This window comes from Acomys minous (genome assembly GCF_964271855.1).
Source record: "Acomys minous genome assembly, chromosome: 1".
Taxonomy (NCBI): Eukaryota; Metazoa; Chordata; class Mammalia; order Rodentia; family Muridae; genus Acomys; species Acomys minous.
In genome coordinates this window covers 165,610,282-165,634,101 of record NC_140483.1, presented here as the reverse complement: position 1 = coordinate 165,634,101, position 23,820 = coordinate 165,610,282, and the positions used below count along the sequence as shown (strand labels likewise).

The 23,820-nt window shown below is 37.8% G+C and overlaps 1 pseudogene across 1 annotated transcript in view; it reads right to left on the bottom strand.

Moving 5' to 3' along the window:
• The window catches only part of LOC311606920 (high mobility group protein B1-like), a 29,537-nt pseudogene extending 6,253 nt beyond the window's left edge, over positions 1-23,284 (bottom strand). The window contains exon 1 of the transcript in view: positions 23,126-23,284. The product of the transcript in view is annotated as a high mobility group protein B1-like (transcript). The remainder of the gene's footprint in view (positions 1-23,125) is intronic.
• Positions 23,285-23,820: the final 536 nt, after the last annotated feature.

The following is a 23,820-nucleotide window of genomic DNA, read 5'->3' as shown; positions in this document are numbered from 1 at the left end:
TATAGAATTTGCTCAGCTCCATTGTGTAGAGCTAGAACTATATTGCAAAGAGTAAGTCCCCCAAAAATCAGACCTCTGACAAGTTAGACGTGTGTAGCTCATATTAGAAGGGGTGCAGGAAACTAAGGAGAGTGAGCTATAACATCATCTGGAGAAAAGAAGAAAAGACAGTAAGGAGTGAGTACATGGGTAGAGTGTCACTTTGGACAAATAAAACACATCCCCACCAGACACCTACAGAGAGTCTGAAAGTACAATTCAGAGTTGCTGTTACAAGGAAACTGGGGTCATTATCCATCAACTCCCATCTGTCTTTGCTTAAGGGTTGCTGCTTCCTGAGCACTAACACCAAGACACTTCAAGTAGACATGCTTCTGCAACTAGAGAAAGCCCTCAGGCAAGCAGACATGGCTTCTTAAGGCAAACCCTTTCAAGTGTACAGAGAAGTGGCTCCTGGAGCTGCAGGCAAGCCACAGGCAGGACAGTTTCTTCAAAGATGAGGAAGCTAAAGTACCAAATATGAGCCAATCTAACAGCCAGTGTATTCCTTTCATCTGTATTCAAAGCAGTGGACATTTTAGTTCAAAGTTCATTGCACACTTTGAATGGAAAAAACTCTGTACTTGAGAAAGGGATCTTCACATCCCAGGAACTGGCTACACTAATAAAAACAAGAAGATGATGGAGAGAGAGAGAGAGAGAGAGAGAGAGAGAGAGAGAGAGAGAGAGAGAGACTAGCTCAAGTAAGCTTGATAGAATAAAGTGATGACAAGAAGAGACTGATTACTGGAAAATGAATGGAGGATGCAAGAGATTCAGACTTTCAGTCTGGAGAAAATGTTAGTTACATAAACAGAAACAAAGAAATGAAAAGAGTACAATATTGGGCTTCTTTTTTCCTTATTTGAACTTTCATTCAGCATTCAAATCCTTTCTCCTAGATTTGTTTTGGGCCACTTTCAATGTACAACCTATTGTAGCCATATGCAGGTATTTGGCTGATGTGTACCCAGAGAGACAGGGTTAAGGTGGCAGCCAAATACATCATCATCACCTCACAGTAAAACTCCAAGCTGTTTGTTTCTGGGTTTTGAGGGTTTTGTTGTTGTTGTTGTTGTTGTTGTTGTTGTTGTTGTTGTTGTTGTTATGTTTTTGAATTTTGGTATTTTATTGGAGTTTGTTGTTATGGTCTTTCACATTATAAAATGACAAGTCTATTCTTACATGTAAGGATAGTCTTGTCTGAGCAGAAAGCAAAAATTCTCCCCAAGTGGAGTTTAATGTTGTATGCACCCTGACAATAAAGGAGCCTTCATCCCACATGTTGTCTGTCAAGGTACCCCCAATCCTTTTCAAGACATTTATACCTTTCCTGGTTTCTGCTTATACTACAATTGTACTTGAGAGAACACCGGATTCTCTCCCTCTTTCTCAGGTTTCCTAGTGTTTGGTTGGTTTCTTTGCTTACCGCCTAATGGCTACAAGAATGGATGGATGAATGGTCAGTTTGTCTGCTACTGAAAACAAATGCTTGAGTAGGGAAAAGCACTAGTGAGTCCCCAGTGGTTTAATTGTATAGATTCATAATGAGTATGCTTTTCAACATTTTCCCTTGAAATAGGAAATTGTGTCCAAGGTACTTTTGTCTCAGCTATTTCAACTCCTTAGAAAATTCATAAGACAAGACAAGAGCAGAGCACTGGAGGGACTGTGGTTTCTACCTTGAGGCAGTCTGAAGCAGTGCATAGTACAGCACACGTACACAATGGCACACAAATGCTGCATCTATACAAGGTGAGAGTGAAACTCTGAAAGCTGAGCACTAGAATAAGGAGACCTTTTTCATAGCAAAGCAACATTGAGTTAATTCTGCCGCTATGGCCAAAGACTCAGTCAGTCAAGCTCTTCTTCCACCTACGGTTTTTCCAAAACAAGTTTGATTTCCTCCTAGAAAAGTTGTGACCAGTGCAAAGAGTGCCACCTACAGGCACATTTATGCTAAATATTTATTAGACCTTTTAGGGTTCCTTCTTTTTTTTTTAATCAGTTCTGCAAGATCTCAAAGTGTTGTGAAAAAAAAAACGGCATAAAGTTAGGGGAAACATATGAGGCCTATGGGAAAAATTAGAAGAGAAAAATGATGGTGGATATGAATGTGTTTCATTGAAAATATGTAGGAAATTTTCAGTAATTAAAAGAAAGGTAATTTTAAAAGGTGTGCATATGTGTCTCTCTGTGTGTATGTGTGTGCGTGTTAGACAGGAAACAGGAACTTTTAAAAAAGAAATTAGATTACAGGCCAACAGGTAATAAGAAGAGGCTGAAATTTAAAAAGAATAGAAAATCTGAAGGAAGAACTCACAGAGGAAAGCCTAGCTGCCCCACAGGCAAATGCACATACACACAGACACCTACATTCAGACATATACACAGAGACACACAGACACACAAAGACACACACACACACATGGGCATGCATGTACTTAGACACACACACACACACACACACACACACACACACACACTCATCTCCTGAGGAGACTACAGCTTTCTTTCTTGACCTCTACATTGGCCTCTCAGCTACTGCCATACCATTCAGTTTCTAAGACCCTGGGATATTCTTGACGAGCAGTTACAGAGCTATTAGTTCCGTGTTCTTAGGGATCTGAGGGGACTTCTAGTTGATAAAGTGACAGACTGTCAGAACACAGTCTGCAAATGAAGCTGTGTGAAGGATATTCTGAGTGCTTGTGAGAAAACTTCAAGAAAACAAGACTAGAGTCTGACTTCTTCAAAAACACAGAATTATTCTTGGCATGTGCTTTTTGTGCCCAGAGATACGTGGTTTACTTTGGATTATCCATTACAACTGGCTATTGTTCTTTGTTTATATGCCTCTGGGGCATGTTTTTGCCCCATGCATTTTATCCTTGTGATTATATGCAGCTTGAACTCATGAGCTTGAACTATACCCCCAGGGTATAAAATTCCTGATGTTCTGAACAAAACCAGCTATTCCATGAGGCTTTAGCCCACCTCATTTTCTGGCTCCATTCTCACAGGTTCTACCCCCCGCCCCCCCCCCCCCCCCCGCCTTTAGAACCTTAAAGACAGAGTAATTTGTCCTCACCTTAGACTGCCACTGGTCATCATTGTCTGCCACTACTAACCTGAACCAAAACTCTCTTGTGCATGCAAGAGCACTGACAGATTTTTCTCATGATGTAGATGGTGTGAAATTTGATCTTGTCATAGAATAGTACTAGGCATCTAACCGTAAGACACTGGACCTTCTATTTCTGAGGACACTACAAAGCCACAGGCCTCAGATGATTCTAGCCGGATCTGACCTAACAGCTCCTTTTATCTAGTCTAACTACCATGGTACCAGCAAATATTTTACAACAGTGGTTCTCAGCCTTCGTAATGCTTCAACCGTTTAATACAGCTCTTTACGTTGTGGTGACCCTCAACCATAAAATTATTTTTGTTTCTACTTCATCACTGAAATTTAACTACTGTTATGAATCATAATGTAAACATTTTTGAAGGTGGAGGTTTGCCAAGGGGATTGTTACCCCCAGATTAAGAACCATTATTTTACAAGTTACTGAAGAAGGCAATAAACTAAACAATCATAACCACCTGAAACATCTATGAGACATGTCAATGACCAGTCTAGCAAGCTATTCATAAAGGTATAATAAGTGGCATTCATAGAGTGGTAGTAACCAACTCTATCTAAAGTGTATGTAAGACCTATTCAACAGGAGGAAAATCATGTCTTGTACTGAAAATGGACAATCTCCCAGGTCCAGTGTAGTCATGGACATTAGAAGCCTATTACCACCACTTTGATAGATCAGCATAGTCTCTAAATATATTCTAAATCTGTACATACAGATAAAGTTAGCACCACCCCTTCATCAAAGAAGACTCGAGCTCATCACAGAAAACCAAAACTAGACACAATACAGAGATCATTGGACCATGCTCCTTAATCTGTGGCTTGGGGACCGTCTAGAAAGAAGGCATAGAAAATATATCAGAAAGTCTGCTGGAAAACACTCTCTCCTATAAATGGCTACACAAACAAGTCCATCAAATGGGAATATTAATGGACATTTTAGTATGGAAGGAGGAATTCCATAGGGTCCCACACATAGACAGAGAGGAGTAGGAAACAAATGACTGTGGGGAGAAGGAGAATTAGCCTCTCCCAGAGAGAAGACCACTTATAGGTTGTCCAATTCAGCATGATCATCCCTGAAATGATATACACAACAAAAACAGACTACATTGGCCATATTTACACATATTTTGTACACACACACACACACACACACATACGCACACACCATACGTAAAGTATATATCTGCATGTGTGAGAAATGGGAGGGAGAGAAAGAGAACAATAAAAAAAAAGAAAAGGAGGCCACCAACATGAAAGCAGGAAATAAGAGAGTGGCTAGAGGAAGGAAATGGATGGAAGAATGTGATGTAATTCTAATTCAATTTAAAACTATAATCAAATTTAATGAAAAAAATAGGGCCTTAACAGGTGTTGTTGTTTTTTTTCCTTCTAGATATTTTATGTAATCATCATTTACTTCAACAGAATAAATCTCTAATGAAAGAATTTTTTGCTGGATTGAGAAGATAGTTTGGAACATATATGCTCAAATCTTCACCTTACATCAGATAAAATTTGCTATATATTTACTCTTATCACAGACACTAAAAATGAACTTCTCCTTTTGAGAAGTATAATGGGAACTGGTAAAGAAAATTTTAACACAAATCTCAACTATGGTCCTTTCCTGAAAAGTACAAAACACAGGCCTAATCTCAAGCTTTTGTTTGTTTATGCATAAAATAAGAAAAAAAAATATGCCTCCCACAAAGGGTACAGAGTTAATTTGTATAAGACACATAAAGAAAACACATTGCCTCCCACCGGACACCTTAGGTCTCTCGCCATGATTCTTTTTCTCCAAGATTCAATGGGACAGCAATAAGTAGTTTCTGAGCCAACATACTCAGATTTTACTGCATTCTAGGCTGCAACACCCAGTGCATGACAGGTCATATTTTACCTTATTAACAAAAGGTCTTATATTAATTAAACACTTTCTTATGCTTGTCAAGGACATCTTAATTTAAAATTAGTGTCTCCTCACTTCAAACACCTTCTAGTAAAACAGAGATCTAAAAAGAACAACAGTTCAGCAAGTGCCAGCTGTTCCTAATAAGACTAAGTACCAAGGCAGTACATTCCACTGAAATGTACCAGAGGAAGGAAGGAGAAAGTTGACTGTCATTATGATATTAAATCTCCTTCTAATTCATTTTTCCTGAGTGTGTGCTGGCTAGTTTATGTCAACTTGACCAAGCTGGAGTTGTCTGAGAGAAGGATGTCTCAATTGAAAAAAAATGTCCCTATTGGATTGCTTTCTGGCCAAGCCTGTCATACATTTTCTTAGTTGATGATTGCTACAGAAGGGACATCCTAACTCTGGGTGGTTGTCACCCTGGGGATGGTGGTTCCAGGTGTTATAGGCAAGCAGGTAGAGAAAGCCATAAGGAGCAAGTTAGTAAGCAGTACTCCTCCATGCCTTCTCAACTCCTGCCTCCAGTTTCCAGACCTCTTTGAGTTCCTGGACTGAGTTCTTTGTAATGGACAGTGATGTAGAAATGTAAGCAAAAATAACCATTCCACCCCAAATTGCTTTGACAATGGTGATTTGTCACAACAATAGAAACCCAAACTAAGAATGATATTTATTTTCTCCCATCCAGTACAATGAGTCATAGTGAACACATGCATGTTTTTAGAAAGCTATTATTGTTGACCTAGTATATGTGGCGCTTTTAATCATCTAAGTCAGGTCAGGAAATGGTCCCAATTCAACAGGAATGCAATGACAAAGACAAAGAACCCATCCCCCTACATGTGTAGGAAACTAATCATTATACAGTACCTTATTTTGTACAATATTTAACCTCTGCAGTCACAAATAAAGGAATTTTTTCATTTTATTTATTATTAGACCCTGCACACTTTTCAAAATGTGTATAATTTTTTATTCTTCAGCAAAGTTAGACTTTGGTACATGATGATCTGAAAATGATATTTGCAAAGAGAGATTCTGGTTTAACCTCACAATCATCTGTTTTTCAACAGGTGAGGCCCATTTTTTTCTGATCACAGAAGCATGGCTGAAAAAAACAATTCACCTTAAATGTTTCTTTTAAGACTGTTATCACTAGACATTTGTGGACAATTATAGTAATAATGAGATGAATAGGGAATCATCCTACTAATCCCAAGAAAGGGGTAATCAAAGAATCAATGTTTAGAGTGAAGATTCATAATCATAAGATTAACACATTGCACCATCTGACATAATTCAATGGCAATGTAATATGTGAATATCTCCAAAGGTGGCTAATGGCATACAGGAGGAAAGGGGACAATTTTTTACAGTCTACCTGTGGAATCTGCTGATCACAGAACATTGAGAAGGAACCTTATAACCAGTTTATGTACAGCTTGTATTCCAGATATTTACTGAGATTTGAACATATACTTCCATACTGAAGAAGTATGATTTGCTGTAGTTAGTACCAGTCCTCAAAAGCCACACAGAGTTGAGAACTGGGAGCAATAGCAGAAGTCAATTATTCTCTAGATGGATGCCATTGATTCAGGCAGAAAAAGAGGTGGAAAAGCTGGAAAGCAAAAGGAATGTCCCAGCTGGGAATATGGTTTAAGTCTTTTGCCAAAAATGTGCAGACCACCTGACAATAGCTATTTAATACATTATTTGATAAAATCTCACAAACAATGTTATAAATGACATTTATGGTCAGAATTGTAGTCTTGACCTCTTTCTGACTTACATATAATAAGGATTCTGTTGTCTTCTTTTGACTTATGCTTTATCAGCCTATAAATCTGTACGAAGCACCTCATAAACCACCTAATAAATTCACTTCCTAAACAAGAGTTCTTTAGACTAAAAAAAAAATCTATGATCCTGCGAGCCAAGTTCGAATATAATTGAAGGGATAGTAGAATTCATGTGCTATGCAAAAACAGAGGGCATGAATACTGAGAGCTAAATGTAGGTGAGAATGGGAGTGAGGTGCGGGTGCAGGAGTTGACAAGTTGGGAGATAATAAGACCCTTTGCCTAAAGACAACACACATTATGTTTACAAAACATAACGGAACTCAGCGTTGAACTAACCAGGAAACTATGTTATCCAACCTAGCTTTTCTAGTGCTAGAAGTTGCTATGTCAGCTTCTGGGGCTCTGCTCTATCCCTGTACACTGCATGCTCCAATACTCACCTTACAGGCGAGATGTGCCCTCTGGTGAAATTGTAGCATGATGATTCTGGTGATGACTAACTGCTTTCTGACTTGACTTGAGACCTGCCCACATGAGGGATCTCATCTCTGGTATTCTAAACCTGCTTAAAAGCCCATGGCTGTGAAGTGATAGCCCAAGAAGAAACCTGCCATTGTTATTTTTCTAAATGCTCATGCTGTAAAATTGCCTCCTAAAAATTTATGTTTATACTCATAGATCTGTGCGGCTCTTCATCTTGGCCAGAGAAGCAGTGGTTAAGGAAGAGATTCATTAGTGGTCAAAGTTGAGAATAAGTTAATGCAAGTGCTCAGCTGTCATGCATAAAGCTGTCATTAAGACACTTACATGACTTTGACATGAGAAGGCTGCATCATTCTTGGCAACTGTAGTGTGTGTGTGTGTGTGTGTGTGTGTGTGTGTGTGTGTGTGTGTGTGTGTGTGTATTTTCTGTGTGTCTGTGTGTGTGTCCATGCAGTAAAATATATTAAAAATCTTACTTCAACTTTCCCTCTTACTGACCCATCCTGAGATCCTTTCCTGTGACATAAATCAAGATCCTTGCATTACATATATAGAGTTCTCTAGAAAGAATTCTTTTGAATATGCAGCTCGCAACACTGAGAAATGTCTCCACTGCCACTGATGCCTTTTATAGTCTGCATGTTTTTATATACCAGAAATTAATACATTAACCCTATAACACCTGTATAATAGTAATTAGAGGCAAAACAATTAGAAGGTGATTGGTCATGCGCCTTCATTAGTACGGTTAGTCCCTTAAGAAAACATACTAAAAAAAAAAAACTTGTTCACATTTCCACCAGATAAGAACACCAAGAAGCTACTTCCTACAAAGAACAGGCCCTTACTAGACACAAAATCACTTAATGTCTAGGTCTTGGACTTCCAGACCTCAAAATTGGAAGCAATACATTTTTGTTATGTATAAATTACCTATTTACAGTATTTTATTATAGTAACACATGGGACATTTATATCAAATCACTACCTCCTAGACTTAGAGAACATTCCAGAGGAGAGACCAAAAGAATATAAGAGCCAGAAGAATGCTATGAAATGTGACTGTCTTCTGGACACAGGATTGTTGTTGCACACATGGAGTCACAACAGTTTTATTCATATACACAATACTACACACTATCAAGCCTGTTAAAATTACAACACAGATGCATGAAGGCTCCTAAGGCCATAGCTGAGGAGCTAATCACAGTAAATAGAAGCTGGGGTGGAGGAGAGTCATTTCTCTTTAAAAGTGTGACCACTGCTAAGTCTCACTAAGGATATCCCCATTCCCACAAACATATGGGACAACACTAACTGGACTCTCTGGCTTGTCAAAGAAAGAGGACATAAGGCTGAGAGGGAAGTGTGTCAGGAGCACATCAGGGGAGAATAAGGGAGAGCAAGTGGGAGATGGCTGTAATCCAAGTACATTATATGCATGTATGAAATTTTAAAACACTAAATAAAAATATTGAAAAAATAAGTATAACCAGTTATGCTTCATCTCTCAAATCCTTTGAATAATATGACTTCAAACACCACCAAAAACATTCATAAAACTATCTAAGACATTTAGATTAGATTCTGTTTTAAGAAACCTCATGCCATTTTTGGCATTGAGACATTAGGAGACTCACATCTCCTTGGGCATAAACTTTAAAGTACTAAGAATACTGGTCACAGACAGCACATAGTATATCTTTTTCAAATCTGATGAATGTTTTAAAACATAATTTTTATGTAAGAGTATAGATAACAAGCCTAATTTACAGGAATCACTAAAATTAAACAGAAATGAAAATAGAAATGAACCCTGCGATACTTTGTATAAATTTATTGTGTGAGTTCATTACGTTTTTCAAATAAACAGCAATACATTTACTTGGGGTAAAACTTTTTTAGTCAATCAAGAATAGACTTTATGAAAATTTTCAGCAGGAAAATGTAGACATGTGATTCATTGACTCCCCTCCATCATCCAGGTCATTTTTTGGACAAGCTTATGAATTACTAAAAAGATTCTTGAACTAGATTTATGATTCAGAAGCTCTGCCTCCAAAGACACATTTCATCACAATACCACATTATCCTGGGCATAATTTTATCAAAATTTTTACTAAATATTTATTATGTATTAGGTACTGTGAGCTGGAGAAGTTGTTTATATGTAAAGGGGTGAAATAACAGTGGCACATGTTTATGTAGGGCTTGAAAGAGATGACTTACAGGATAAAAACCTTTACACTTAAGTAAGAGAATCAGAGTTTAGATCACCAGAATGTCTGCAAGAGGTGTGGTAGGAATGCCTGTAACACCAGCAGTTGAGTGACAGAGACAGAGATCCCCTTATCAAGATAACTGGGTAGACTAGTAGAATCAGTGAACTCTAGGGTCATTATAGAGACACTGCTTCAATAAAGTGGCAAGTGATCAAAGGAGACACTTGTTACAACTCCAGACATACACATAAGTAAGTACACCAGTGTTCACATACAGGAGCACTCACTGATAGACAAGCATCCAAACAAATGGAAACACATACACACGCATGCACGCACACATGCATGCACACATGCACACGCACGCACACACACACCCCGTACATGTATCTGAAAATAATTTTTCTGTCTACAAAAGTATTTCCTAAGTTCAGCTCAAAAAATTATTAGTTGCAAACAACTTTGCCAACTGAAATTCTCTAAATTAACTTTTAGAACGAACAATTATTTATAGTGCTCTTTCCATGCTTATTATAGTATTAGAACACCAGAGAATATATCTCCCTCTTCTTATCTCTTCCTTTTCTTCTAATAACTTTGTCTCCTTTGTTATATGGCCTACAAGGCTGGCCAGCCGTCAGACTGAAGCCACGTCATGAATATCTTTCTCTTTTCCATATCAGACCCATCAGTCACTGACCAATTGTCACAACCAAAATATGTACTGTTTCAAAGGATCCTTCTGATCCCATGGAGGCCCATTCTCTCAGTACATAACAGTCCAACTCTTGAGTTACAAAACATGTTCACGTTGAGTGTTTGCCTAGCACTGTTCATGCAATTCTGAAGAAAAGAAAAGATGCTGAGGCAAATCATTTCACTGGCATTTTACCAGTCTCTTCTGGTATCTAGAGAGCTCTGAGTACTGAAGAGAGTTCTCCACAGCTGTTCAGACCCACAGCCAAGCAAAATAGGAATATACTACATTGCATTTCTGTAGGAGCCCATAATTGGCACTATGCAAAAGAAAAGCCACTCTGTAATTAAGATGAAACATGGAAAATGAGGCAGCCAAAGAGAATGAACTTCTACGTCAACAGAAGGTCTTTTAGAGACTGGAAGTTCTAGAAGGAACTACTGTAGAAGAATAGAAATCTGTAGAAGTATATGGTCGATAGTCACCATTTGAAAGGCCGAAATGCTGTTGATAAATTTCCTTTGGACCAGAGAAAACCAGTGACTTCTTTTTCTAACACAAATAACCATTGTGGTTTAATTAGAAAAGAATAACTTGGATGAAGCATCTAGAAGAAAAAGAACCAATATCGTAGTTGTTACGATATTAAGTCAATTAAGTCAAAGGAGAATTAAAGAGGCTGCATCCCACAGTGTCTGCACACAGTCATGGAAACAAATCACTGTCTCCACAAATATGTATGTGTGCGGTAAGAACCTGTTGTGTGGGGGAAAAGAACAAAAACCAAAACAACAAAACAAAAGCTGAAAGGAAAAAAAGTGCACAGAAAACAAAGATGGCAGTGTACCTGCCATGGAATTCAGAGGAGTTTGAAAGACCTATAGAGACTCCAAGGGCTGACACGGTGGTAGAAAGGAAGACTACAGGGTCTGCGTTAGCTCCAGATCAACTAAGAAAAAAGGCAAGTCTTATGGGAAGATGTTTCTAAGTTGTGGATGTACGAAATCCCAAGGAAAGATGGCAAAATAGAGCTGTGCGTAGAAAATGATGAATCTATAAAATTTGCTTGCCCTATCTCAGCCAGCAAGTGACAAGCACAGAAGTCATTCCTGAAAAGAGATGTATGGCTTCCTGGAGCTCCCACAGAGAAATGTCATTGCTGAGTAGGGCTGGCCCTTGGCCTGAAGGCCAACAGGCCACCAACATAGAGCAGCTACTACTTCGACCTGTGCTCTTTGCCCTGCTAGGAGACGGAGCACAGCTCAACGGTTCAACTGCAGTCTATTAGATCACAAGTTATGCGAAGGGGGGTTTGCTGAGAGGCAACTAACATCGAGGACAGGGCAGCTCCTGCGGCATCATGTCACAGCTGAACAGAGCCAGTCCTAGGCCTGCCAGTTGGCACCTAGCAAGTAGTCACTACAGGGACAGCCAGAGCTGGTCGCCTGCAGGGATACAAAGAATCACAGCGAGGCTCGAAGGCTCTGAGCACAAACGTTGAGACTGGTGAACCTCCGGGTGGCCAATATCAAGGGCAAGGAGGATGCAGGTGAGGAACTAATCTTAATTCGTGTAGCTACTTTATGTATGGGTTTTAAGTTAGGTATGAGCCCCATACTGATGCATAGATGTGAATCCTAAGCAGACATCTACTGTGGGAGCCTGAACTTTAGGCAGGCTAATTATTCAGAAATGAGCTTATGAAACAGTAGTTTCCAGTTGATGCTAAAAATCATGAGAAATGACACTCTGGATGATGCTAAAATGAAGCCAAGAAACATCATTTTTTTCTTCTTTTTCTTGATATTATCGTATCTCCATGTGGTAAACAGAACTCCAGTTTACCAGCAACAATAGGAAATAAAAGAAGGTGTATTCCTAACAACTGAATTCTGACCTATTTGGTCCAGAAACACACACATCTCTTCCATGCTACACACACACACACACACACACACACACACACACACACACACACAATAATAATAATAATAATAATAATAATAATAATAATAATAATAATATACTCATTTTTCTTGTAATAGTAGAAGACCTTTGTGACTGCTCTTTGCCCTGCTAGGAGATGGAGCACACCTAGAATTTCATTGAGTCATAGGGAGCCTAATAGATGCTAAGCAATAGTCAATGCAATAAAAATAACCTTGCTTACCTTTATTTGCACATCCTATGTTCAAGCCTATTTTGATGAGTCCTTGGGAGTCTTGCATTTTTGTGTTAACCCGAAAACCCCTCTCCTATACCCAACCACACATCCTATGCTCACCAGCCTAGTGAGACCCTGGACCCTCATCCAGCATAATGGCAATACCAGCTGGCATACCCACATGGATTTGGGGAATTTCACAATGTCTCAGCTCTAGCTGAAGAGCTGCAGATTGTCAATGGTTACCAAAAGAGGAAGAATTAGCTTCTTCCAGGGATGGGTCTTAGGTGTCCAGTGCAAGTAGTCAGGCCTGTACACATGCACATGTGGGCAACACTAAGTAGACTCAGTAGATTGTCCATACATGCAAAATAATAATCAAAGAAAAGACAATGAATTTTGGAGGGATTTGGGAAAAGGTCAGAGTGAGAGTGACATAGATAGGGTGTTCATATATGGTATTCTCAAAAATGTTTAACATTTTTTTAAAAAGAGTGTTTAATAAGTATAGTGGAAACAGAGTCTAGGGTGAATTCTGTGTACATTTTAAAATTTGTTTAACCTTTATGACCTTCACTTTTCTCTCATAGAAAGAACATTATACTGAAGAGATGATCTGTCAGGTTCCTCACCTCCACAATCTTATTAAAAGCCTCAAAAATCAATTGACTCTGGGTAAGGGAACTCTGCAAGAGCAGTGAGAGGGTTAAGGCACTAAATGATTAATATGACAGATCAGGAAGATGAATTAGCTTCAGGGAGAATCAACAGTGTAAATTACTATAGGCTTGGGGGCTTTCTCTAGTCCCCATCAGCACCCAAAGGAAGCAGGTGCTAATGATACTATTGGGAATAAATCTGAAGATTGCTGCAGAAGCAGCAGGCAATGGAAACTCCAAATTTACACTAATGCAATCTGAATCTGTGCCAGAATCAGCCCAGCAAAGGTCCTTTGGAGTGGATGACAGCAATATGAAAAGTTGAAAATGAAGGCTAAATAATAAGTATAAAGTCAAATGAATATATGTAACCTCATTCTCTCAAAAAAAAACCCCTAATATTCCATTTATGAGTGCCTCTTTCCAATCAAGGAAGACTATTATTCCAGTCATCAATAAACAGCTGGGACTCTTTTATTTTTGTGCAAGTGAAGTAAAAAAAAAAAAAGAGCATTTGATCAACTCATTCCCATTCTCTACAGCCTCTTATTTGGACCTAAAGAAGATTAGCTGGAAAAGGGATACAGAAAGTTGGATTGTGAAATAGACAGGAAATAGAGGCACAGAGACACTAATACAGAGAATTAGGCTGTAATCCCTAATTCTCAGACAACAGTTGAATGAGGACTGAACTTTTCAGGGAAAGAACACATATATTCAGAGTTAAAGAGCCAAGCAAACCAAGTGCCTAATTGCTTCAGAGTAGGAAACTAGGCTTTGTGATCTCCAAATCAGTTTTATAAGATGGTAAGATGGATTGAGTGTACTTGAAAAACAGAAGGTATCATATATATATATATATATATATATATATATATATATATATATATATATATATATATATATATATATAGAGAGAGAGAGAGAGAGAGAGAGAGAGAGAGAGAGAGAGAGAAGAGAATTTATCTAGGTGGATTTACATACATTGTACTTTGCCCCAGCTGCAGCCCTCCTGGCCAGTATGTATGCATCTCACACTTAAGGTACCACTGACCACCTAGAATATGGTCCCTCATCCCTTCTTCATCTTTTTTGTTGCTGTTATTTTGTTAGCTGATATATTTGGGGAGTTGTTTCATTTTTTAGTGCTAAGTATTGAACCCAGGACTTTGTGCATGCTTGTCATGTTCTCCACTACCTTGTTCCACGGTTAGTTTTCTCTTTACCTTTTACAGCCCTCTTTCTCTCATGCCCTAGCAGTTCTGACTCCATTTCTAATCTCCTATTGTTCTCATTCTGCCTGCATGACAGACCATGACTGCTAATTCAACACTTGGTGTTCTTAATTGTTTTTTAAAAGAACTTTGTAACTGTTTATGTTTTGTAAGCTAAGGGGTATTGCTTTTTCTGTGTTTCCAGTGTTCTGGAACCCATAACATATCTAGTCTATGATGAAATCATTGATTAGTTGGTTTTGAAATACATCCTACACAAACAGCCTTACGATCCTGTTCATCAAGTTTCTGAAGTAACAAGCTTGTCTTTCATCTTTCATTTATACACAAGTATAATTGTGGCAGGAACACAGATTCTCCTATCATCTACCCATTACAGCTGTCACACTCTTGTACAGCACACACCTAGTACCTCACGTATCAAGTCATGCATTGGACTACAACTCTCAGAGATGCCTTTTATCATGGTGACCAAGGAATATTCTTGGGTGTGTAAGAATGAAATTATATGTATATAATTATATTATAGAAAGTAGCAGTCAACAGGTAAGCAGCTAATATGTGATCCTGTGGACAATGAGAAAATGAGTTTTGAAAGGCAGTGACATCCTGAAGGTGACAGCAAAAGTATCTTGTGAAAATATCAAGATACCCAGAACAAGACAAATAGCAGTCTGGATAAAAGGGGGCAAAGGAACTAAATGCTTATCTCAAAACAGGTGTCAGGAATTCAGGCAAAGTATACTTAAAATGTACAAACTAAAACATGTTTAATCTTCATTTCAAATCACCAGAGAATGATGATCAGGGTGTGAGAAGCAACTTTTTGAAAACTATGCACCAGTCTCTCAGTTTATCCTAAATGCTTCTGATGTTTATTAAATAATGGGTTCTGGGAGTACAATCTACTCATTATAACATATACATTTCTTTGTACAATGCATAACTGTAACAGAATTTGTATACAAGTCATTATAAGAGTAACCAATGCATTTATGATATCAGCTTCAATAACAAATGAATGTACTTTGTGTCAAGTGCTAGTGCCAATCATTTGCAAACACTAACTCACATCAATTCTGACATTATCCCTGTCTCACAAAAAATGGATTAAAGACACAATCAAGTCAATTTTTCTCAGTTCATTCTTTCCCATGGTCAGCTGAGATGGAGATGATATTTTGAAATCAGCATATCTGATTTCATAGTCCTAGGTCTTTTAAAAAAACTTTTATTATTATTTTTCATTTTTACATATACATTTATATTATTACAAATAAATGCAATAAGCAACATACAGCAAGAAGAACCTCGAAACAGTCAGGAATTATAAATATGCTACATTCATAATGTTTTGATTATATAAATTTGGCAAACTTGAAGAAAATATATTTCCTATCTTGGTGAGTCTAAAATTTTGAATGTAAATCATATCTCATCTCTATCAACTTAAAAAATCTATTCAGACCTAAAAACATTTCAACCCCTAAACAACTAAGCTTAATTGTAAAACTAAATTATCTGTTCCTCAACCCCATCAGAGAATTAAGAAGGAATAAAAATTAATTACCTGAGTAAACCAGAAGTGCAGGTTAGCAGCTTCCAAAATTAAAAAATGACAGAGAAAGTTTGCTGCCTGAACAGTCACCCAAAACTCTCTATAATAGTGGAGCTTCATCTTCAGCCTTCTGGCTCCATATGTCTGACAGACATATTTGTGAGGCAAGAACTACTGAGAATTTGCTTACCCTGTCTTGGCAGAATTTGGCTGTCTGCTCTGCCTGCATCCAAGATTGCCCATTTTTAGGCAGAATTCTGTCTGTAGCCAAATTAAGGACATTTTGCCAAGTGGCTGGTGTATCACATTTGATGCCATCTCCATAAGGAGGTTCTTTGATGTGCATCATCTTCTTTGAGGTGGTCTGGGTGTTGCCAGGAGTAAACATGTCTTATGTCAATGAATCTTTAAAATAATAAAACATCTTTAAATGCCATATTCTGTAGGTCTCTGAGGATTTTGAAGACATTATCTATCTATCTATCATCTATCTATCTATCTATCATATCTATCTGTTACACCTAGGATATATATTCTTACGATAAAAATAGACTAGTAAGCTGAGCATGGTGGTGCACACCTTTAATCCCAGCATTCAGGGGGCACAGGCAAGTGGATCTTTATGAGTTCGTGGCCAGTCTAGACTACAAAGTGAGTCCAGAATAGCAATGGATACACAGAGAAACCCTGTCTTTAAAAAAAAAGACTAGTAATAAAATAGGCCATGGTTTGATAGACTAGCAATTAACTTGTATTTCTTTATTATCCTAAAAAGGCTGCAATCGTACTTTCAAAGTATTGGAAATAAACCTTGTATTATAGTTAACTTGTGTGGGTACAATACCTCATATTAGAGTATATGTATATATATATATATATATGTGTGTGTGTGTGTGTGTGTGTGTGTGTGTGTGTGTGTGTGTATTGTGTGTGAAGAATAATCTAAATTTGAATTATATACCAATGTATCAAAATTAAATTCATTTTGCACCAATATACAAATTCTATACCAATGAGTTAAAAATTACCTTATTTGTGAGTAACAATTAAGTCTTTAAATTAAGAAGTAGATTCACTAATCTACTTTTTGTTCTATCATCCCTATGTATTTCTATATTCCTCCTTCTTTCTTTTCAACCTCTATCTCCAAACCTAAGAAAGAAAGATAAAGGAAAAGTCCAACCTCATTTTTTTCTCTGCATAAGACCAATAATAACTTATAACCATCTACTAATAAAAATACATTTATAGCTCAAGAGAACAACCAAAAACCTACAGAACCCCGCTTAGGGGAAATGGGGCATCATTCTTTTAATGTTTCTTCTGGCCCAAATAAAATTGGGGAAAATGGTTAAACAATCTAAGAATAGCATTTATGGTCAAGTTTCTAAATGTTGAGAAATTCCAGGCTTAATAAAAGTCCTGTGTGGGACAATCTGAATTTCTGGGCCAATTGGAGTCAGAAGCTTTCTTCAAACCTGTCTTGTTCTGATGAGGAACAGCAACTGAAGCACATGGGGCTGGAACATGAAGGATGCAGGAGGTCAGCCTCCAGCTTTTTGAGAGGAATGAATCCTATCATTCCTGTCAGGTCTGATCCAGCTTAAATGTCTGATTCTTTTTTTCTGAAAATATATAATTTCTCACAAGCATTATACAGTCGTAAAACTATAAATGTGTGAGGTGTGCATGATACACAGAACGTTTAGGTTGTTTCTTCTCTTTGTATGAGCAGAAGAAAGACATCTGTAAATCTTCATTCATGTCATATGAAGAATGGTATTAAATATGAAGTCACTGGGATTTTGTGACCAACAAGAAGCATTGTCTATGCATAGACATTCATATCTCAACCAGTCTCAGAACTATCCCCATGTATTGGGATTAGCAATATAAGTTACCTGCTTGTTCTACAGTTTGAATTCTTTACATCATGAAGTCTTAAGTCTTTTGTGTTTTCCCACACTTTATATAATTCTGCCTTTTAAGAAGGTGTTTTGGCTAGGTGATATAGGGAAGTAGAACAGCTCCAAATTCTGGCAACTTTGGGCGATGATGTCTCCAACTCCCCCGCACTCATCTTCTGTACTTTTCTACATTGTTAAGAGCTTACTTTAGCAACCATCCTCCCATTTCTAGCCTTTATTCTCTCACTCCCTCTCTCCTTCCCTTCCTTCCTTCTTTTCTTCTTTCCTTCCCTTCTTTTCTCTCCAAGCCCGTCTCTCTCATGTTTCTTTTACTGTTGATCTTTGCCTTGGTGTACATTTCCTTGGATCAGGCATGTGAACAGACAATGAGTCAGTTATTTACTCTGTTAAATATATAATAGACTCTACTAGACAGAGAATGAAAAAATGTGATTTTGAAAAGTCCGTGGAGGCCCATATTTACAAGAATTTTATTGCTGTCATTTTACAGAGGAAATTAGTCTTTTATGCATTCAGTAATGATCCTCCAGACACTCTTTTATACTGGCATGTTTATAAATTCCTTGTTTTTACAGCAAGGCAAAAATATTCTTCACTTACCACAATTGACTGGAAGAAGATACAGAACCATTCTGGAATGCAGATAGTATCCTGGCCAGGAATACAGTAGCTGCAAGCCACTAGGCAACAACTAAACACTTATTTCAAGGAGTTATTGAAAACTGTAATGAGGAAGATTCTTTAGTACAAAATATTCTTCTTGGAAACACTGCTGCTTAGGTTAAAGAACAGAAAGCATAGACATTGGGCAGAGGAAGCCTATGTAAGCTGTCTTGGGGATTTGCTTGCCTTGGCCAGTACTAAGCAAATGTTGTTTAGAAAGGACCCTTCATGAAGGTCTCTGGCCTCAGTACCTCCTTTCTCTACTGTTTTAAAAGTTGGAGCTGTGTCTCTTTTGTCACTTTGAAAATTATCTCAGGGACTCCTTGCTCAGCTGATGAGGTCCATGTCAGGCCTGGGTACAAACCCCTCTATCCATCTTGCAGACCTGAAAGAAACTTTCTAACTACAGAAAGTACAATCTACTATTTTTTTTTCTTGATTTTAAAGTTTCAGGATTTGTTTGGTCTTTATGTTTGTTTTTATTTTTATTATTTCTATTTATTTTTTGTGTGTATGCATGTTTTGCTTGCATGTGTGTCTGAGCACCACTTCTGAACTGGGAGCCTCTGGAGTCTAGATGATAGAGTTGGATCCTCTTGAATTGGAGTTACTAACAGTTGTGGGCCACCACATGAGGAATGAAAATCAAACCTTGCTCCTCTGGTTGAGCAGCCAGACCTTCTAACCACTGAGGCACATTTTCAACAGATTGGACCTGTTTCTAAATGCAACTCATGCACCTCTGAATGCTTTTTCTCCTGTAAGGTCTACTTCACCCTAATTTAGGAAGGAGATAAATACGTCAATTTTTTTAAGCAGGGGTTTATTTTCAGTATTGACCTGGATACAGAAATTTGTTCAGCTTCTTTTGACACTATAGAGGTCTCAGAACTAAGTAAAGAGAATTACAGGAATTGGTTGCCAGAAACCTGGATTCAGAACTCTAATGCCTGACTAGTTGATAGATTCTTTGGTTAAAGTAACATTTGAGAGTTGACCATGTTCTTAAAGCAAAGTATATGTGGCTACATTTACTCTATCATAAAATATGATATATTAACATAAGTACCATTAAAAGCTGACTAAACTAAATATTAAACAGATTGGATGGCTTATTGAAGGAATACCTAGTAATGTTATTTAGCTCCAAATGATTCCCAGGGTTGAATGCATAGCAACTCTGTAACAACTGCTCTCTTCTTTATATTATTTTCTTTTGTGAATCCCATGTAAGTTTATAAGACATGTGTGTGCATGTCTGTATACTTATTCACAACATAATAGTCATAGTCACTAATTTAAACTCAACAGGACATTGATAATTTAAGCTTCACTTTCTTACTTTTCCATTGGTGGAGGTCGCATATAATTTATATCTTCTTTTCTGATGATTCTTAATCTCTAAATTTGTCAACACTGTTGAAACATGGAATTGCTTGAATGAATGACCCAAGTTATTTTTGAAACTTGGATAAACAAACACTACATCCAATGAATAGCTTTCTTTTGACTCTTTTCTCTGTATGTTGAACCAAAGCTAGAGATAACCTCTACATCTCTGAGAAACAGGAACATAAATAAAAGATATTTGGCCTCAATATAATAATAAAAATATTATTGTGCCTCAAATACAACTGACTAAATTGGAATTTCTACTCATAAAATATTTAAACTCTAAATATTCTCTAAGGGTACTAGCTAGCCCTTTCTGGCATCCTTCCACTAAATTATTACCTAAAAGCTTAACTCTTCTCTGCAAAATGATGAGATAAACATGCTCCCTTTACATTCAAAGGTGCACTGAGGTGTGAATAACTGATATTAGATCTTATGTTCTGAAAGAAGATTTTAACCAGATCAATGGTAAAGATGGGAGATGTAAAGAGAAGCTAAAGGATTTGGCAGTTAACTTTTTTTCTCCTGAAACATTTAATATGATTTGGCCTTGCTAGACATTTACTGCTTGGTTTCTGGATGACATACAAGGGATATATCAAAGATCAATTGCCCCTAATCTTGGCCAAGGCAGCAATGAGAAAGAAAAATTATTTCTCAGACACTGTAGATTTTTTCATAATCAAGACAAAACTCAAAAAAGAAATTCTATATGCTAGAACATGTGCTTCCCAAATCCCATGGCCTTCTGTTATAAAAGGGGGTAGGAATTCTAGACTCCCTAATGTCAAAGAATTATGCTGGTAGGTGGAGTCTTATCCTTGATATAATAATATTGTGAGACAAAAGGTTATAAGTAAGAAGGTATAATTTGCACTTCTAGTAGATCATTAGCAACAGTGTCCAGATTCAACTAATTGAGCAATAGCTAATTAATGTGGATGGCTAGGAAGTGAAAGAAGAGGGTATCTAGATCTAGAGTGTTGATCATAGGCAGGAAAAATATGATTTTGAGTGTTATATTAGCAAATATATTGTTGCTTATGAATTGAGTACAGAAAGTAGGGCAGAAGAAGCAGAAAAGACATCTTCTGGCATGTTATTATTCTGACTGATAATTTGGGTTTCTGATGAGTATTTTGATGTTTTGTTACATGAAAGTTTTTAGCATTTGTTAGTTTATTTACTACATAACTGAAAAAAGGTGATAAAAAGATGCTAAAAGCATAATAGAACACTAGATATGAAAACATACAGAAAATTCTGTATTCTGTAATATAGAATTTATTAAACCTTTACTATGACCCAGGTATTGCAATGAAGAGCTTGAAGTTAAATTGTTTGTTTAATCTTTCCATCAATACTGTGAGACAGAAGTTGACTTGGACAAGGATGGTGAATATCAGAGTGCTAAAATAACCTGTCCAGAGTAACAGATGAAGCCTGGAACTTAAACATATATTTATACTGCAGAATGTGTACTATAGGAATAACCATTTCATTCAAGGAAAGGAGAAAGGAAGATAAGAGAGAATGAGAGAGTGAGAACAGGAGTCTTCACTGCTCTTGCCTTATACTTGTGAGCAAAATTGATTCCTGTAAAGTTCCCAGGTTCCACTACAGCCGTGCTCATTCCCGAATGCACATTGGAACCATTAAGGTAGCTTTAAAACAATACTGAAGCCTTTGTTCTTCTCCAAGGAGCCTCAAGCTTTGCGAAGCTCCCAGGTAATTCTACTGTGTAGCCAAATGGGTAAACCACTGCACAACAGTTACAACCCCACAGAGCATGAAAACACCAGCATGCTCGGGACTTGAATCTTCCTATATGAAATAAAAGGCAGGAGCTGGAGAAGAATGGGGGAAGGGACAAATGGCTAAGAATTGATTGAATTCAATTTTCATTGCTGCACTCTGAATGGCAACTTTCCCAGCAGATACATTACTAGTCGTGTCCCAGCCATAAAACATAGAACTCTCATTTCTTCTGCAGCATTATATAGTCTGAGTGCTTTTCAGCATTATTAACCTCCATGATCAAAATAGATGGGGAGGCTGAAAGCCAGGGAAAACCTCTTTACATCATCTGAATTGCAAAGCCACACAGTGAAAAAGAAGGCACCCTCTGTTTGAGTGTTCTTGTTCAATCAGACAAGCCCAGAGCTACACAGTCTCTGTGCGAAAATAACAGGTTTAAAAAGAACTATGGACCTTGAAAAATGCACGTACTTTAATTAGACTCATTGCTATTAGGATAACAGCATACCTTATTTGCATAGTGTTTTCTATGAACAAGGCCATCGTCATATCCTTTAGTCATATTTTCATGCTAAAACTAAAACACATAACAGGAAACACCCATCATTTACTGCTGCATCCTTCCTATATGGATGAATTTTCTATCAAAGAATTTGATAGAATACAAATTCACTTCCTGGTGAGGAAGCATAAGAAAGATTAGTATTCCTTCTGCCTCCCAGAAAGTGGCTATCGCAGTCTGACAGCACAGCCAATTAGATGCTTTCGTGTAAACCACAGACCTTTGAAGAAGAAGTGTGACGTTAGAGATTGTGGGTGATGGTTAGTCTAGAGAAAGAATCCAGATCCAGATTTACACATTGTGGAAAAACTTTATGGCTTTCTGTCAATTCCTTCTCTGTTTCCAGTCTTCATTTCCCCTTCCATGAAATATATGTGTGTACATAATCACACGGAATTCCTGACATTACTCTTAGCTTGCGGTTACCTAAAATGATTGACTTTCCAGGTCAGGTACTTTGGAAAGCTTGATGAGTGTCAAAATTTATTTATTTATTTATTTATATAAGATTCATGTTTTTCACATGTAAAGTTGTACATGTACAGAATTCATAAAGCCCAGAACATCTAACTTCAATGTTCAGTAAGTAATTAAAATGTTAGCTACGTTAATTAAAATTTGAACATTAATTAAAACATTAATTCAGTAAGTAGATAAAACATTAACTATTGGTTTATAACTATTCAAAATATATTTAATAATTCTCATTTTTTTCCTATTTCTAAAAAATATCTGTTCCTGGAGTGGGAGGTAATGCCTTCCTGGCTCACCTTCCTTACCTTCATTAGTTGGGATAGCTGCCCACAGGACATGGGAATGGGAAAGCTATCGCTGCCCCCTCACTGTCTGTAGCTAGCACTCAGGAGAACAGGCCATGCACCTCACCTGGACAATGCGGTGGAACTGGCACTGACGGTGAAAGCACAGCTGAGACATCCAGAGCATGTGGGAGTTGGAGTGCTGCAGCATTTCAGGCTGCAGCATTTGGGACAGTGGGTCCTGCACCTTGACTGAACAGCACTGTGGAGCTGGACCTGGAGGCATAGGTGCTGGTGAGGTGGCCTGGAGAGCAGAAGAGCTGACCCTCCCTACTTCCAGTGGAGGCAATGGGTGGCCAAGCTAGAGGAGTGTTAGAGAGCTCAGCACATCAACCACCTCAACTACCACCCAGGCCCAGAATCAGGGCTCTGAATTGGCCCATCCCAAAATATATATCATCTGTGAACCGTTGGGACAAGTGAAAGGGCCAGTTCTGCTGATCCAAAGCTGTAGGACCTCCACGACACAGAGCAACAACAGAATAACTGGGAGGAAGCATGGTGAGGATCCAATATTAATGGTGTATTAGAACCCAGAGATTTTGAACCAGACAAATGATTTGTTGCAATGAACACTTGTGTGGACAGAGGGATACACTGTGGGACTCACTGGGATATACTACAGCTTCCAATGTGAGATGGGTTTTCTGCTTTGTTTTTTCTTTCTTTCTTTCTTTCTTTCTTTTTTTTTTTGTTTTGTTTTTGTTTTTGTTTGGTTGTTTGCGTGTGTTTTATTTTGAGGTGGGAGGTGGCAAGGATGAA